A 13,418-nucleotide genomic window follows, 5' to 3' on the forward strand; every position below is an offset into this window, starting at 1 on the left:
GTGGGAAAGGCCCAAATAATTGCCCTTGCTCAAATGGTTCTGGTATTACGTGCTTATTTTAGTCTCATGGAATGGCACAATAAGAAAGAGACTCATCCTACTGCAGGAATATATGAAAGGGGTCCTTGTTTTAATTTATAGCTTGAATGTTGAGTCTTGCTGAACCCATGCTGATCTACCTGGATCTTAACAAGAGGTGGCTGTAAAAACCACCACACAGTAGGTCAAACTATACTGCATGAATCCATCCTAATACTGCATTCCTAAGCATACTTATCTGGAAATTAGTTTATTGAACAGTGGGGTCTGTTCCACCTAAACAGCTGAAATTAGACTAAGTATGCATATTTTTTTAAAAAATCAGTGTTTTCTGTAAAGCCAGTTTCGTAAAAAGATGGATATTTGGTTGTTGGCCAGATAATAGATCTATCTGTAACACCTTTCTCGTTATTTACTCTCCAGGTGTTTTGTTTCTTTAGTGCAATATCTGCTTTTTCATATATGTAGTTTTAGCTTCGTTATGTGACACCAGTTTCACTTTCTCTCTTACTTGTTGGCAACCAACCACAGGGGCATTGAAAACCACGAGCCACTGAGAACAGGAACTTCCCTCTCTGAAAAAGGTGATGTAAACCGTACAAACTTGGATCTAGAGTATTTTGAATGGAAAGCTGCTTGTGTGATGGAGCTTTCTTTCCTCTTTAGCCCACCACAGCCTTTCTAAAATTTTAGAAAATGGGCCTCTGTGGGAGGTGGAATTGACAAAAATTGGGGAAAGGTACAGTGTGTGAGTGGAAGCCTACTTGCATAAGTGTGGATCCAAGTCAGGGAATCTGTAAAATCAAGGAACAACATTGTTTCTGAACATCACACTACACACTACACTGGACTGCCTTCAAGTTGATCCTGACTTATGGCAACCCTATGAACACGGTTTCTGAGGCTGAGAGGCAGTGACTGGCCCAAGGTCACCCGAGCGTCATGGCTATGTGGGGATTCGAACCCTGGTCTCCCAGGTTGTAGTGGCTTTGTGACACGTTAAGATATTGAGTATACAGGATTTTCACAACACATACGGTACTGCACCATATATTTTAGACTGCTGACCAGTATTTAAGAAAGCATGATAAGCTATATTTTTAATTTTTTAAATATATTTTAATGTGTTAAAAATAGCGACTGGGATCCTAAGAGAAGTTAAATATGGACATTCACAGAAGGAAAGATCCCCAACCTCTCCTCCCCTCAGAAGCCCCATCTGACATTATTCAGGGTGGTCCCCCAGGCTCCTGACCCTCCAGAGGGGCTTTTTATGTTATGCTATGTTACATTTTATTTCTAGGCCGCCTTTCGGCCAGATAGGCCCCCAAGGCAGCTTATACACAAATAAAAATACAAATACAAAATACAAATAAAAACAATACAATTTACAAATCAAACTAACAAAATGCTAACATTTCTAAAGAACAGCAAACCAAAAGCATTCATCTTCCTGGTAAAAGGCAGTACCCAAAAAAATGTCACTAAGAGCAGGGGTGGGGGGCAAAGCAGGTGGAAAAGCTTGCCCCTTGATGGTCCCAGCACAGTCTCATCCCTGCAGCAGCCAGGAAAGATCACAATTGGCTGTAGGAGGGAAGAGGAGACAAGCCACTTTCCTTCCCTAAACTTCCTGAAGTTAACTTTTCTAAGGATCGAGACCAATCTTATCCTTAGAAACAACATCTATACATACTAGTATTTTACTTTCTACTGCAGCATGCACACAAAATTCCACAGTCTCTAGGTAAATAATATTTGGATATCTTGTCTACTTGCAAAACACAGTCAGCACTATTTTCTCTACTACATCTAAAATAAAGTTGTATTTGTGCCATTAGATATTGGGAAGATTGTGAAAGAAAATTCTTAATCATTTTTCAAAAAGATAGCCTAAAGAGCTACAACACATTAAAAATGAAGCTTCAAATAAAGACCAAGAGAGAACAAGAATTTTGTTAAGAGGATATTTTAAAATTATTATTACTAAAATTGTGAGGTAAACAAAAAACTTTTCAATAACAACCACTAGAAACATTGTAATGCAAAGAAAGACTACTCAGCTGCAGCCTCCTTACAGACCATCAAGCCTACTAAGCAGTCACTCACTATGTACATGAGACTGCCTCCAAGGAAGGCTTTTTTGCAGACAAAGCTTATAACAACCTTTGTGGAATCACTTTAGAATGTAACTGTAAAACTTTACATTGGCCAGAAATGCTCATTTAAATTGAATAGCTGCCCCTGCATTCGCTCAAACAATAACATAAATAACGAAAGAAAAGCCTCATATATGAAATCATGCACAGTACCTCATCATCACTATGATTCCATAATGAGGAGTCGTCATTCCCTCCTCCATAATGAGGACAACCTCACTCAAGCAGGTAGAGAAATTGTGCACACAGCTCTCACTGAAAACAGAACAGTGAATATTCAATAATTCTGTAGAAGTACAAAATTGTGACAGCAGGTAGAATTTAATTCTTTCCAACAGTTCTATATCACTGTAGAGTGAAGATATATGTATTTTGCAAAACAGTTTTGTTTGCATTTTAGTTACATATTTTTTCCATTTCTAGTACTATTAATTACTGTTATGCTATTTGATAATGAAGTACCTTAATTAAATTACTGATAGGTAAAAACACACAGAAAAGATATACATAGAGCAAATCTGGAATCCTCAGATACGTTTAGATCAGGAGCAGGCAAACTCAGTCCTGCATGATCTTCTCTGTTTTTTACTAAAACCTCAAGATCCACCAACTGGAGCCTGGTGCAAAAGATATTCACTTAGAATTATATTATGTTTTGAGTACAAGAGCTGAACTTCTGGTTTTCTCCCCTCTTACTTTTTTCATTTTAGCAATATTATTTGGGGTGGTGGTAATTGTTGTTTACATTATTACACAACTGGAAGTGATAAATCCTTGCTTATCTACTTCAAAACACCCAGAAATCTACCGGTAGATCCTGATCTACCTTCTGCCCCACCCATGTTTTAAGTGGGCAAATGATAATACTAAACACATCTAATTAATTATATAGAACTTTTTTTCTGTCAGAGTTCTCATAATTTGTTGAAATTGGTGAGTTTTACCTATCCTAAGCATGATTGCATGGGAGTAAATCCCACTGAACTCAATAAACATGCAAATGATCAAACCTGCCCTCCCCTCATCCTCCCTCCCATCATCTCCCTTTTGCCCCTTTCCTCAGTGAAAGACCAACCCAAATTGTGTTTGCATTTTTACAAATTTGTAGGGCAGTACAATATCTCAGAGAGGAGGTCAGGTCTCCTGCTCCCCTGGTGCATTCACTATAGCTGCCCAATTTCCCTGCTATTTAAAATTTGGTAGAAATATCTGTGGGCTATGGGAATGTTCTTAAACTGCAAGGTTTTTTTGGCTATTAGTGAATAATATGCTTTATCTCTGGCAGTCCAGGTAAACTGAGGTTGTTCCTAAAGTGCAGATTACTATGAGCTACTTTAGGGGCTGGTCCAGGGAGTATTTTCCCATACAATTTACACTGCAAACAAAATAAAATGAATTCTGAATAATATGTACAGTTTATAATTTCTTGGGGTTGTCAATCTGAGAAATTACATAGCAGATTTAGAAATTGTGTCAGATCTCATCTGTGGCTGATTTTTTTATCACTGTCTTAACACATCATGATAAATGTTAATGGCATGAAGAGAACACATCATTCAAACAAGAAATGTCTTCTGTCTCCTAAACTGGCAGTTCTCAAATAAAAATATGGAATGCAACCATGGGTAACATAGGTGATGATATAATTATTGTTCTTGCCTTTTTTGTTGCTGTTTCACTAGTTCTGTGCAATTTTAAAAAGATATTCGTTATTGACAACTGGTTAGCTTATATAAATACAATTGAATAGATGCCTGACTCTTTTAAGTAACAGAGATACGTGTGCTGATCAGTGGAAAGACTAGCAGAAGGGGAATCGGGATAACTTGTCAGCAGACTTGATCATTTATACTAGCATTATAGCTATGGTTGACCCTGAAAGGTCCAGCACCTCAACCAATATGAACATTTGTACATAGCACTTAACATGACAAGGCCAAGTTTGGTTGCAGTATTGCAAATTAAGGCTACAGGCTGCTAATGATTTCTGGATTAGTTGGGATACTCATCACCATGAGATGGACCTAATGGCCAGGCAGTCCAGCCCCAAGAGCAGGAAGCTACTTCACAAGGATCCTTAGCCAAGGAAGATCCTCACAGGGGGGGGAGATGTTTATGTTTCATCACAACTCCATATGCCAGAGCTGAAACATATGATTAGCAGTATCACATTATATCTTTATTAGTGGACTATACCATTTCAGTCTGGGGGTGTGATGGTGGATCAAATGCTTGATACACACACACTCTCTCTCTGTTTCCTGTATATACAAAACGACCATGTGATGAAGAAGAGTACTAATTCCAAAATTCTCTCTCCTCTGCATTTTCACTGTGACAGTCTACTTCTGCTTTGCACAGCACATTGTGTGTGTAAGCTTGAACACTCATTATTTTTGGTTTAGCACCAAACACAAGAGGTATGTCAGTAATGAATTTGTCCATTCATGTAAAAAAATCCATTTTAATTATATATATATATATATATATATATATATATATATATATGGTATGTATGTATCAGGCTCAGAGTACCTATTTAGCATTCAATAGACATTTGCCTTCCAAGGTTTTGGCATGCTTTCCCCTTTCAAATTAATTTGTGTGTTAATCCCTTGCAAGAAATCAATTTGAGTCCAAAAGCTCATTAGTTTGAATATATATATATTTAATTAAAATATGGTTAGACTCACTTTTTAACTCCACCATTTTTTTCAAACTTAGTAAGCATCTGGGCAGTAGAACAACAATTGGCTTAAGGGGTGCTGTTTGTTGCTGCTCTGTTTCGCTGGGGCAGCCCCAGGATGATAGTGCTACACGTGTTTGAATAATCCATTTTCATTTCTAGACTATGGCTTGGATTCTAAAATAACTGAATAGAGGTAAGTTTATAGAAGAGTTTCTCCTTCCTTCCTTCCTTCCTTCCTTCCTTCCTTCCTTCCTTCCTTCCTTCCTTCCTTCCTTCCTTCCTTCCTTCCTTCCTTCCTTCCTTCCTTCCTTCCTTCCTTCCTTCCTTCCTTCCTTATTTTTACCCCGCCTTTTTCCAAAACTGGAACTCAGGGCGGCTTACAAATAAAAACTACGCATTGGTAAATAACATACAAAAATATACAATTAAAATAGAATTAAACTATTCGTAACATTAAAATCATGAAACATACACTTAAGATACTAAAACAATTTAAAACATTAAGAATAGGACCATAGAACAATATAACAGACCTTATGAGGCCCTATCTTAAACATCTTCTAGTCCAAACGCCTGTTGGAATAAAAAAGTCTTTGCCTGCCAACGGAAGAATAGCAAGGAAGGGGCCATTCGTGCTTCCCTAGGAAGAGAGTTCCAGAACCTGGGGGCAGCCACCGAGAAGGCCCTATCTCGTGTCCCCACCAATTGCGCTTGCGAAGGTGTTGGGACTGAGAGAAGGGCCTCTCCTGAGGATCTCAACATCCGGGCAGGCTCATATGGGAAGATACGGTCTGACAAATAGCCTGGACCTAGGCTGTATAGAGCTTTATAGATCAAAACCAGCACTTTGAATTGTGACCAGAAACAAACTGGCAGCCAGTGGAGCTGTCGTAACAAGAGGGTTCTATGGTCCCTGTAACCAGCCCCAGTTAGCACTCTGGCTGCAGCTCTTTGTACCAGTTTAAGTTTCCGTACAGTCTTCAAAGGCAGCCCCATGTAGAGTGCATTACAGTAATCTAAACGGGATGTAACTAAGGCATGCATCACTGTAATCAAATCAGGCGTCTCCAGGAACGGGTGCAGCTGGCGCACCAGTCTTAACTGGGCAAAAGCACTCCTGGCCACTGCAGAGACCTGGGCCTCCAAGTTCAAAGCTGAGTCCAGGAGCACACCCAAACTGCGAACCTGTGTCTTCAGGGGGAGTGTAACCCCATCCAGCACAGGCTGAATCCTTATTCCCTGATTTGCCTTTCGACTAACCAGGAGCACCTCTGTCTTGTCTGGATTTAATTTCAATTTGTTTGCCCTCATCCAGTCCATCAGTGATGCCAGGCACCAGTTCAGGACCAGGACAGCTTCCTTGGCTTTAGGTGGAAAGGAAAAATAGAGTTGGGTGTCATCCGCATACTGATGACACCGAACCCCAAACCCCCGGACAACCTCACCCAGCGATTTCATGTAGATGTTAAATAACATGGGGGACAAAACTGAGCCCTGAGGGACCCCATATGTCAACGGCCAAGGAGTCGAACAGGAATCCCCCAGCACCACCTTCTGGGTTTGTCCCTCCAGGAAGGAACCAAGCCACCACAACACAGTGCCTCCAAGTCCCATCCCAGCAAGGGGGTCCAGAAGGATACCATGGTCGATGGTATCGAAAGCCGCTGAGAGATCCAGTAGAACCAACAGGGACACACTCCCCCTGTCCAGCTCTCTGCGTAGGTCATCCACCAAGGCGACCAAAGCCATCTCTGTCCCGTAGCCGGGCCTGAAACCAGACTGAAATAGGTCAAGATAATCCATTTCATCCAAGAATCTCTGGAGCTGGGCAGCCACCACATGCTCTATTACCTTACCCAGAAATGGAATGTTGGAGACTGGCCAATAATTACCCATTATAGAGGGATCCAGGGAGGGTTTTTTCAACAAAGGCCATACAACTGCCTCTTTTAGGCACATTGGAATTCTGCCTTGTTGTAAAGAGGCATTTACCACTCCCCTCACCCATTCGGCCAGTCCCCCTCTGGCACTCTTAATGAGCCAGGAAGGGCAAGGGTCTAGCAAACAAGTGGTGGCTCTCGCCTCTCCAAGGATCTTGTCCACATCCTTGGGCTGTACAAATTGAAAAGAATCCATTGTTATTGGACAAGCAGGAGCCAAGGTTACATCCCTTGAGACTGTATCAATTTTAGCGTCCAAGTCAGAGCGAATCTGAGCGACTTTATCTGCAAAGTGCCGTGCAAATTCTTGACAGCGGGCTGTTGAGTGGTCTATATTACCCTCTCGGGGGCCTGAATGTAAAAGACCCCTGACCACTCGAAACAGCTCCACTGGACAGCTCCCTGCAGATGCAATGGTGGCAGAAAAGAAAAGTTTCTTCTTTGCCCGCACTGCCACGGAGTAGGCCTTCAAATAGGCTCTAGCCTGTGTTCGGTCAGACTTGTTCCGAGTCTTCTGCCAATGTTGCTCTAGTCCCCGTCTTATTCATTTCATCGCCGCCAGCTCCCTGGTAAACCAAGGAGCTGGTTTGGCTCCACTCCGTGAGAGGGAACGCTCCGGGGTGATCGTGTCCACCGCCCTGGCCATTTCCCCATTCCAGAGGTCAACCAGAGCTTCGACAGAATTGCCTGCCGAGGTGACAGGAAAATCCCTAAGAGCCATCAGGAAACCATCTGGATCCATCAGTCTCCTGGGGCGGACCATCCTAATCGGTCCCCCACCCCTGCAGAGGTTCTGAGTCCCAGTGAGTCTAAACCCAACCAGGTAGTGATCTGTCCATGACAACGGTACTACAAAGAGTTCCTCCACACCAAGATCACCATCATCCCAACCCACACAGAAAACAAGGCCCAAAGTGTGGCCAGCGGCATGAGTGGGGCCAGATAATACTTGGGACAGACCCATGGTTGTCATGGAGGCCATGAAGTCCTGAGCCACTCCCGACAGAGTGGTCTCAGCATGGATGTGGAAGTCACCAAATACCACAAGCCGTGGGGACTCCAACACCAACCCCGAGACCACCCCTGCTAGCTCAGGAAGGGAGACTGTTGAGCAGCGGGGTGGGCGGTACACCAACATAATCCCTATTCTGTCCCAGCCACCCAACTTCAAATATACACATTTGAACCCTGAAGACTGTGGGAGAGGGCACCTGGTCAGGGAGATGGTATCACGATAGATCACTGTAACTCCACCTCCCCGTCCCCCAGGTCTCGCCTGCTGTTGCACGGAGAAACCTGGTGGGCAAAGCTGGGAGAGATTAACCCCCTCAGCTTCATCCAACCAGGTCTCCGTGATACAAGCCAGGTCGGCGTGCTCATCCAGGATCAAATCCTGAATGGCCATTGTTTTACCATTCACCGACCTGGCATTCACAAGCAGCATTTTTTTCCATTAATTTTTAATCAAAGTTTCAAAAAACACAACAAAACAAAAAAAATACAAAAACAAATTAATAACTAATACAATAAAATAAAATGTTGACTTCCGATTTGTCGCAGATCAGTTATAGGTCTATAATATATAACAAACCTGTCTCTTAATATATTACAAAATCACTTTCCTCCAGTAGTTATCTTAATTAATCATCAAATCTCATTAACATCACTTTATTCTTTCCGCAAAAAGTCAAAGAGGGGTTTCCAGTCCTTGAGAAATATATCCATCGATTTTTCTCCAAATAAACATGTCGATTAATCCATCTCATCAAGTCTACTAGGTCCAGTAATTTCAATAGCCATTCTTCCATTATCAGTGTTAATTCCATCTTCCATCTTCCATCCTTGCATCCATAATAATCTTGCTGTCATAGTCATAGTCATATAATAAGAGTCTGATGGGAATTTCCTTCCTCACAAATATTTCCTTGCCATCAATTCTGAATGTATTACTGAAATGTTGTTGTAAAGTCATATCTCTGTTCCTCTTTTTTACGAAATGCACTAGCACGTCTCTTGAAAGTTTTTCCATTGTCACATATCTGTAATTAATTCTATAGATTTTCTCTATTTCAAGCTCCATCACATCATTCCAGTCCAGAAATTTTTTTGAAACATTGATAGCTTTATCTCTGATATCTTCATCAATTTCTTCAGGGACAACGCTGAATTCCAAACAGTAATCTTTATCTCTAAGGTCCATAAACTCCAAATCTTTTTCCAGTTCCACATTTGATATATCTATTCCAATCTCCAGGACTTGCATCTTCCCTTTAATTTTTCTTTCTTCTTCTATTGCTTGTCTAGTTATATGTTTGATCTCATCAACCTCCTCTCTCATAAAATCCCCTATTTCTTTCAGCTCCTGCTTCATTTTGCCAAATTCAATTATCATCTCTTGTTTGCCATGTCTCAGTTCTTGTTTGGTTATCTCAATCTCATCCATTATTTTCTAAACATATTTACTTCCAGGGTCTCACTCACTTTCTTAATTGTCATTTTTAAAACCAAAAAGAAAAAAAAAACCCTTCAATTTCCACTATAGCACTATTCCCAAGCAAAGAGCAATTTATTTCTTTTTTCAGCAACAAAGGAGTTAATATTCCAAACCTGATGACATCATAATGTAGACAGCACAAACTGCCTTATCTCTTATGTGTCCAAGAATGCAAAACAAATTTAGTTCACAGCATCCAAATAGTTAGTGGCATAAAGAACAAGCAGATTCGTCAAAATGAAGTAGACCAGAAAAAATAGTCCCAGACATATAATACTCAAAAGTTCATATAAATCAAAATTTTTCTCTTCAGATTAGATATCTCTCATCCGTTTATATCTTTATAATTCTCAATTCCAGGCCAGCTTTTTGCAATAAAAACAAAGATAAGCTATTTCAATTTCCTTCCGCCTTAATTCCGTGTATGAAAGAGAAAAGTTATAACTCACCCAGGGATTCTTTACTGCTGATTCTTTTAACAAATCTCTTTTACTGCAAAATTTAAGCCAAATGATAAGGATAGAAAGAAGAATGCTTGCCTGTTAACTGTTTTTCTTTGAAGAAAAGAAAAACGTGTCGCTTAATCAGTTTGAGCTTGCTTGAAATTCCTTGGCTCCGTCCGATGTTCCTGGCTGGTCCTTCGTTCATAGGCAATCCTAATGAATTCAAGTCCCCCAACAAACACAACGAAGCTTGTGGATGATCTCTTCGTTTCTCCCTTGCCTGGGAGAAAGTTTTTTACCAGTCAAAAAAAACCTTGACTAGTTTTAAAACTGAAAAAGCTTCCTCTGAGACGAGAGCTCGTCTCAAAGGCAGGCACAAGCGAAGCAATCCTTCCCGGAAGTCCACAAGCAGCATTTTCAACCCAGGGGAACTGTCACCACAGCTGTCCAGACTATTTGAATGGGGAGACAGTTTGGGGGCAACCAACACCCTATTACGCTTCCATCTCCCCCGATGACATAACTGTCTCCCCACTCCGTATCTCCCTTTGCCCTCCAAACATGAATGGCAGCCCCCTGGTTCCACTCCCCTGCCCACTTATATTGAAAACACATCCTTCCTTAACAGCAGGCAAGACTATACTCTTAAAACCAACACCCTACAACCGACAGGCAAGTATTAAACAAATTTAAAAAAACCCTCAAAATAAAATGGCTGGATAGCAAGTAAGCAAAACAGCTAATTCGGGTCACGATCCTAATCCTGCAAAAAGCAGGGAAACTCAATGGAAAAGCCAAGTCCAGGCAGCAGCAACAGAGCACCCCAACCTCTTCTTCTTCCTCCTGCAGCCTCCAACAAAGCGTCTATAGTCCTCCTTTTCTACTGATATTGATCCATACCTTGCAGGGATCGTGAGGCACTGGGGGGAGTAATCGTGGGGTGGGGTGGAATACAGTCTTCTTCATGCTTGTGGTGGGTCTCACTATGTCAGAACCAAGTTTTCCTTTGTGTCCTGGTGATAACTTAATAACTTGACTCCTTCCTTTTAAAGGACTTCCTCTTCTATTACAGCATTACTGTTATAGCACTGATGTTATTGTTGTTGATATTACTGTTGTTTCTGAACACTCAGCGGCATCTCTTCCAACTGTGGCGTTCTGGAGAGATGTTTAACTTTCCTCTGCCCAGCACACTCTCAAACAGAGCTTGTTACTGGACACTTATTGCCGCTATTACTAGTCAATCAACGGCATCTCCTTCTCTCCCCCTGTTTTAACGCCCTTTTGCATACACGCCACTGCTTTTAACATAGCTCTGTATAGCTCTGCTATGCCTCTGCTCAGTTTACTCTTAGGCAGAGCTCTTCCCACTACAGCGTTCTAAAAACATTCTAAAAGATGTTAGCTCTTCACCAGCTGTTTTTATCTTACTTAGCTTACTTAGCTATTACTATTGCTGTTACTGGTGCTGTTGCCTGCGTCCTTATCTCCCTTATAGTGTTCAGGCCTCTCAGTTCCTCCAGCTGCAGTTCTTCAGCTAGAATATCTCCCAACTACTGCAGTGAGGTTCAACAAGCAAGCAAATAAGCAAACATGTCAAAATGCAAATAAATTAGACTTGCTGTACTCATGTCCTTCTCAAGCTGAAGACCAGCGAGGGCAGGGAGGGCAGGGAGGGCAGGGAGTAACCTGCACTCCCTTCCCACTGCACTCACTGATGCTCCCTGAAAAGCTTCTCTAGAGGATGGGAGTGCATTTCATGAAAAATACAGGGTGGGTGCAAGGGGCCACTGTGGGAGGGGGAATCAGCCAAAATCAGGCAGAGATCCTCCTAATTTTGGCTGATTCTCCCCTCCCACAGCACCCCCCCGCACTTCATATTATTCAGAAGGGCGCAGTCCTGTGGAGAGGCTTTGGGGTGGCACTTGCAGGGGGAGGAAAGGAAAATAAACTTTCCTTCTGATCACTTACCTTAGGATCTGAGCCTATGGGAGCAATCCTATGCACACTTACTTGAGAGTAAATCTTATTCAACACAGTGGGGCATGCTTCTGACTAAATATGCATAGGATGCTGCAGCATAGCAATCAGCTGTGCTTAGATGGAATCTGAACAGTTCACATTTTGGGAAGAACCTAATGAACTGGAGTTGGTGGAAACTTAATTGGTGAAACCTTACATGAGGGCAGAAGTGGGAAGGTTCCTTTGAACGCAAAGGGAAAGCTGATGAGTAAAGCAACTCAGGATATTTCAGTGATGGGAAAAGTACATGTGAAAACTATAACTGGGGAGCAAAACTTGCTTGTGACTCAGTAGTAGTTTTGAAGAAACAGGAGCAAAGAACTAAGCTTCTCCTATTCTTTCTAGTTATCCTTTCAAGTGTCTCTTGCTATGAGTCATTCCAGATTTTGCAAAAGCCCTGGCTTCTTTTCATGTGTTGAGAAAAAGATTGTGAAGGAGTTAAGAGCCTGTGAGGCTTTGCAAAGGCAATGATGGAAAGAGGAACAGCTGTTTTAAAAATGAAAATCAGCTTGAGATTTCTTGTAAAAGAATATTAAAAAATGTGTATGACCAGGCCAAATATCCCCCCCTTTCCTGCTGCTTGTTACACTCTTTTCCCTTAAAAACAAAAGGAGATCCAGGAAGTGGTAACTGGGAGTGGAGGAGCAGCTGGGCAAGTGGGTGCTTAACTATAAGGCCACAAGAAAAGCCCTGCTGGATCAGGCCAAAGGCATTCTCTTCTCACAGTGGCCAACTAGATGCCTTATGGGAAGCCTGAAAGAAGGGCCTGAGTGCAACAGCACTCTTGCCCTTGTGATTCCCAGCAATTGGCATTTGGAGACATACTGCTTCCCATTCTGGAGATAGAACATAGTCACTATGGTTAGTAGCCACTGAAAGCCATATCCTCCATGAATTTGGCTACAGTAGGGCCCCGCTTTACAGCGTTCCGCTTTAAGGCGTTCTGCTGATACGGCGGCTTTCGTTTTCCATTTTAAAGGTTTTTTCCCCTTTTGCAACGTCTTCGCGCCACGCCGCCCATTAAAGTCAATGGGGTTCTGCTTTACAGTGTTTTCTGCTTTATGGCGGGGGTCCGGAATGGAACCCGCCGTATAAGCGGGGCCCTACTGTAAAACTCTTTTAAAGCCATCCAAATTGATGGCCATCACTGCTCTTGTGGGAGCAAATTCACATTTAAGTACTATGTAAAGAAGTACTTTCTTTTGTCTGTCTTGAATCTTCCATCATTCAGCTTCACTGGATGGCCCCGGAGTTTGAGTATAAGAGATGGAAAAAAACATCTCTTTCTTCACACATGCATTTGGAACTCTGCAGGAGAAAACAGCTAGAAAATAAGCTTATTTGGAGTAGAAAAATGATCAGCAGAAAGAGATAAGCACACCTTTCCACTAGTGCTGTGCTGTGCTGAGCCCCAATTTCTCTAAGGTTTTCTTTTCCCATAAAAAGATGTTCCTGCTTTTTTTGCCTCAATCACAGGGTGCTTTAGAATTTCTTTAGAACTTTGGTGGGTGCAGAGTTGCGCTTACCATATAATTTCAAAGTAATCAGCAGTGGGGTATGTATGTCTCTGTGTGTGCATTTCTTTCCATTAAATATTTCTCCAATGCTCTGCATCTTCATCAGCTATCTGAGTTT

The sequence above is a fragment of the Rhineura floridana genome, chromosome 7 (assembly GCF_030035675.1).
Source record: "Rhineura floridana isolate rRhiFlo1 chromosome 7, rRhiFlo1.hap2, whole genome shotgun sequence".
Lineage (NCBI taxonomy): Eukaryota > Metazoa > Chordata > Lepidosauria > Squamata > Rhineuridae > Rhineura > Rhineura floridana.